Here is a 6,331-nt window from a genome sequence, read left to right on the forward strand (position 1 = left end):
TTCTTCTAGCACCAAACTGTGGGAACCGAAATTTGCACCTTCGATTTCCGTTAAATTAGGAAAGTTAGGAAACCTTAAATTTCTCAAAGGTCCCAGATTTCTGCTAAGACAAACGTCAATGAATCAGATAACGTAAACAGACGAAAATAAGATTATGTAAAAAGAGAGCAAAAAAATATTATTCCTAATCTGCATAAGAGTGTTTAAACAGGTAAACGCCTCGGCCGCAAGAGCTGTCGACGAGTTTCCTAGTTCTAACCATGTAAGACCTGAAAACCTAGTTGAGTCACAACTGGATAACAAAAATGGAAAGTTGCCTAAATTTCAATAAGTGCTAAGTTGCTGTGTAAAAATTTCTCTCTTGCGCCTCTCGTCATGGCTTCTCTTTTATACTCCTCCAAGGTCAGTGGTCCTTTCCTTTTTTGTGCCCAGTCGAGTTTATCCTTTTGCAGGAATATTCCATTTTTTGTCGATCCTCATGATTATCCTTCAAAACTTGAAATTTATATTCATTTGCGAATATTCGATAAACCGTTATAGTAACTTTGGGCTCACTCTCATCTAAAATCGTAAGTGGGCTTTTGCCGCGTTTTAGACTTTTTCGGGTTGTTTTTCTACGCAAGCATTTTTATGATTCCTTTCGCAGAAATCGCATTTCATACGACGTCGGTTTTATGAAATAGTGGAAACCAATCTTATAGTTGAGATAACCATGGTGTTTAAGTTAATTGTTATCGTTTTATACAATTGATTTGAATTCATGCGAGAAAATAAGTCTTTGTTAATTTTATCGTACAGTTTCAACGGTAACTCTGATCGAGATGAAACAAGAGACAATTTGATCGGGACTCGAAGGAGAGAGTTCCGGAGATTAAGACAAGACTGCATGAGATCAGTGAGGTGAGGTCGCCTACTGGCGACCTGAACAAGTCGCGTCCCGACCACTAGCTGGTGTCCTGGACATGTTGTGTCCCGGTAGCCAGCTCGCGACCTACACAGGCTTCGTCCTGAACGCATGCTGGCAACCCGAACAGAGTGGGTCGTGGTCACCTGCGGGCGATCCGAACAGTCTGATTCCTGATCGCCTGCTGGCGACCCGAACTGTCTGGTTCCTGATCGCCTGCTGGCGACTCGGACGGAGCGGTTCCTTGTTGTCTGCTGGCGACCTGGACTGACTGGGTCCCGGTTGCCTGCTGGCGACCTGGATGAGCCCATCCTGGTCGCCTGGTGGCAACCTGGACTGACCAAGTCTTGGCCGTCTGCTGGCGACCTGGATTGGTTTCGTCTTGGTCGCTTGCTGGTGACTTGGACAGTGGGATGTGCTCGGACGGCCTTTTCTTGTTTCGTAGTTCTTTTGGAAGTTTGTTTGCTAAGAGATTGAACAATCTTTTCTTTGATCTTCTCGTATAATTCTTTTTCCGATTATACGAAGCATTAGTTCCCGCACTTGTATTTCTCTTTTAGAGAAGAAAGGTTTCTCGGGAACTTTCCGACATTGATTTCGTCGTAACCGATTTTGACCCCAACATTTACCTCAAGAAATATCTCGTTCATTTCATTAGGGGCAAGTTCGGGAATATAGGAGCTATCACCACCATTCCCACAAAAGTCTTATTCAACCTGGGACAGCTTCTCATCTAGTTTTTTCTTCATAAGGTCGGGCAATCTGCTGAGTCTTTAAATCATTAAATATCCCTTCAGCCTTTGTATGTGTCTTTATAAACATTTCTCCAATACTCACAGGTCTGCCCAATTCTTCTTCCTTAAATCATAAAATAAACGCTAGATAGATAAACTTGAAACCTTATAATTGACTAAGTTGTTGTTGATTTATGTTACCATATTTTGTTGAGCCCGTTCTTGAGAGGTCCAAGTCCACCACGGCTAGAGTTCCGAGAGTTTGATGCAGTTTTACTCGTTTTCTTGGCCCAGTAGGTGCACATAGTTTTCCATAGTGTATCTCTAATCCATGGTGGTCGTATGCCTTTCCTCTTTGCTTGACACACCATACCTTTCATCTGATTTATACAGACGATATCAAACTCATCTTGTACAAGTGTGGCGATCGAGCTATCCCGATAGTGTCCTTGCTACACATCAACAAATTTGTATGTAACTAAGCAAGTCTGAAACAAAAAAGTATGTTAGTTAAGTTAAAGATTTTTTTACCGCAAAGTCTTCAAAATATCGACGTTGGATTTTAGAGGTCATTTCAGACCATCAGTAATAAGGACCATTAAATTGGACTTTCAAGAGTTTTGAGATCTTTCGAGTCAGCTGCCCACCATCACGATCAAACCTAGAAGATGGAAAATTAAATATGTTACATATTCAGCCCATTAAAATAAAGTCAGACAAGAATGCAAGTATAAACAAGATAGCACAAAAATTCAACAAGTATGAAGCAAAGAAACCAGCACGCAGACAAATTGGGATATCAATGGAAATTATAGAAACAGAGGTCGAAGAGGACGTTTCTATAATAGAGGACGCGGGCATGGTAGGTCGTATAGAGACATCGACTTGTCCAGGATCACTTGTTTTCGTTGTGATAAAAATGGTCACTTCTCTTCTAATTGTCCTGATCAATTATTAAAGGTTCAGGAGACATACGAAAACAAAGCTGATGGATTGATGATGCATAAGGTAGTGCATCTTAGTGAGAAAAATGTAAACCCCAAGGATTTTGAAACAAGCTCAGATGGGGACAAAATAAGTTAGTTGGATAATGGGGCTAGTAACCACATGACCAGGAATCACGAGTACTTCAAAAAAATCAGTGAAACCATCACATGGAATGTCAGATTTGGAGATGACTCTCGTAAATATATCAAAGGCACATGATCAATTCTTTTTATTACAACTCATCACTCAAATTGATTCATCTAAATGACATGCACGCTTGGGACACATCGGAAATGGAGTCAATGAGATCGATAATAAAGAAGGAATTGGTTGTTGAGATACCTAACATTGATGTCAAGAAAGACACATGTGAGTCATGTTTACGTGGGAAACAAACGAGACAAGTATTCTCACAATCAACGCCTTTCCGTGCTACCCAAGTTCTTCAGCTTATTCACAGAGACTTATGTGGACTAATTACACCTCCGACTGCAGCACAAAACAAATACATATTTGTTCTCATTGATGATCACTCCCATTACATGTGGTCAATACTTTTGAAGGAGAAGGGAGAAGCCTTTGACAATTTCAAGAAGTTTAAAGCATTAGTCGAGCAAGAGATATGATCAACTATCAAAACTTTGAGAAGAGATCGAGGTGGTGAATTCACTTCTTTCGAGTTTCAACTATATTGCAAAAAATCAGGTATAAAAAGACACCTAACTGCTCCATATACACCACAACAGAATGGAGTAGTTGAAAGACGAAATTGAACTGTACTTGAGATGACTAGAAGTATTTTAAAGCACAAGAACGTACGAAATTATCTTTGGGCAGAAGCAGCGAGGCATACTACGTATCTTATAAATAGAGTCGCAACTAGAGTTCTAAATTCACAAAAACCATATGAAGCCTTTCAAAAGAATAAGCTGAATGTTAAGCATCTACGAGTGTTTGGGTGTATTGGATATGTTTTTGCCACATCTAAGAAAACTAGATGACAGATCGAGAACTTTGGTGCATCTAGGAACTGAACCAGGTTCAAAAACATATAGACTGTTTGATCCGGTAAACCGAAGGATATTAGTGACCAGAGATGTTTTCTTTGATGAAGAAAATATGTGGAAGTGGAACACCTTGGAGAAAGTAATAGATGATGAACCCGGAACGTTCAAATTTACTTCGGTGAATATGGAAACCAAGGAATAAGGGAAGATGAAGATGTTGAAGAAACAAACAGTGATGATGAGGTCGAAGTTACTTACTCGACTCTACATGAATAAAACGAAGGTGATAACAAAGAAAAAACTTCGGTACTCAACCAATAAGGAAATCAACAAGATTGAGCAAGAAACCTAGTTACATGGAGAACAATGTATGCCTTGCAGAAGTTGATGTTGGGCGACTAGTACTTCTTTTAAATGAAGAACCGTGGGACTTCAGTGAAACCACATAAGAAAAGTGTGGAAAGATACATGTGATGAAAAAATACCGTTCATAATAAAGAATAAACATGGAGCTTAGTCGATCTTATTGCGGGAGCTAAACCGTTGGACTAAAGTGGATTTTAAGATCAAAAATAACTCCGATGAAAGCATAAATAAGTACAAATCAAGACTTTTGGCAAAAGGGTAAATTCAAAGGTATGGTATTGACTTCAAGCAAGTATTCGCTCCAGTGGCACGCATTAAAACCGTTAGGTTTACTATTGCATTAGCAGCCTCTCACGAGTGGAAAATACATCACTTGGATGTAAAAACAGCGTTCCTACACGGTGATTTGAAGGAAGATGACAATGTTACACAGCCGGAAGGTTTCGTAGTAAAAGGGAGTGAAAAGAAGGTATACTAATGAACAAAGCATTATATGGGTTAAAAAAGCTCAGAGAGCATGTAATGAGCAGCTCCATAAGGTTCGTGGCGAACTGAAGTTTACCAAATGTTTAAAAAAAAACCTTCGTTGTACCATAAACGAGAGAAAGAACATCTACTCTTAGTGGCAGTATACTTATATGATCTTCTTATTACAGGATCGAGCCTTGACATGATAAACGAATTCAAGAAAGGAATGTCAGCAAAATTCAAAATAAGTGATCTCGGCAAGCTAACATACTATCGTGTTATTGAAGTTTTTCAATACGGTGTAGGAATAACATTAAAAGAAGAAAGGTATGCAATGAAGATATTAGAGGAAACATGTATGGACGAGTGCAATGCAGTACATGCCCCAATGGACTCGGGTTTAAAATTGTCTATGTCTCAGGAAGAAGTGTGTGTTGATGAGAAGGAATATAGAAGACATATTGGTTGCTTGCGTTACTTGCTTCATACACGACCTGATCTATCGTACTGTGTTGGTGTATTAAGTCGGCAAACCAAAACAGTCACATGCAGAAGCATTAAAACAAGTCCTCAGATACCTGAAAGGCACTCTCTATCATGGTCTTGTGTTTGATATACCATGGTTTTCACCCATTATTAGCCATGGTATATAGGTGTTTTAATATATATTTACTACTATATAGAGTCTACTTAGAGTATTTACAGGTTCAGGGACGAGTTGGAGGAATGTGGTGATTTTTTGTGTCTTTTGGAGCCTTTTAATGTGCAGAGCTGCACAGGCGCGTCAGATGTTTAGCTATGGATGGAGACCTTCCCACCGTTATATTGAGCCCATATTATAGAGCTTTGAGTTAGCTTTCCAATGCCGCCAGTTTGAGGTCAATCAGCATCCTGTAGCAGACGTTATGCCCGTTTTACTGAAGAGTGGTCAGTCTGGCTCGCGAGAGGAAGCTGTTGAGGAGATGAAGGACTGTCGATCGATGAAACAGCATTGGTGTCGATCGACAGTGATGCGAGAATATGGGCTGAGCATATTTAATGACCTCTGAAGCCCATAAGCAACCCTAAATTACCAGAATACCCTTGGACGACCAGAAACCCTATTTATGTTATTTATAAGACATTGTTGACGGCTATGCTATCTAAGCTTTCTTTAATTCATAGTTCTAAGTGAGGAGAGAAAGGAGGAAGTCCATCAGAGTCCTCCTGGAACTCCATTTGTTTTGGTTTTATATTATTTATGCTTTTCATCTATTCATTTATGATTTATGTGACAAACTTCATGTCTAAATAGATCCACCTGTTAGGTTTAGGGTTCAAATAGGTTAGAGGGATTAGCCGAGAGTTCAGATCCAAGATCTGGATATTAGACTGTCTATACAACGGAAGTTGTTAGATTTGTATTCCCAGTTGAGTTCTATAATATCTTGCAAGCAACAATTAGCCTCTATATCATTATAATTCTGATTACCTGAATAGAAACCCTAGATCAAGCAAACCATCTTTCCATCAAACAACTCTCTGCCAAGCTGAACAATTGGCTTGTTCAACTTGTTTAGTGCTTTATTTACTGCTTTGCTATATTTATTTAATGCTTTATAAACTATTAGCCTAACTTAATCATATAACTATTAGATCTAATTGATTCTTTAGCTCCTTGTGGATTCGATCCCTAAGTACTACAACTCGACCTCTTATTTGAGAGAGTATAAATCACTCCTTAGGGTAATTTGAGTGATATCAAATTTGGCGCCGTTGCCGGGAAGCTTTGATCGCCATTAGATCTTGTTTAGTTAGATTAAATCTAGGTTTTACTATTGTTCTAAAAAAAAACCTGATAAAATTTTTTCTTCTGTTTCAGGTAC

Source organism: Brassica oleracea, chromosome C5 (assembly GCF_000695525.1).
Source record: "Brassica oleracea var. oleracea cultivar TO1000 chromosome C5, BOL, whole genome shotgun sequence".
Classification (NCBI taxonomy): domain Eukaryota; kingdom Viridiplantae; phylum Streptophyta; class Magnoliopsida; order Brassicales; family Brassicaceae; genus Brassica; species Brassica oleracea.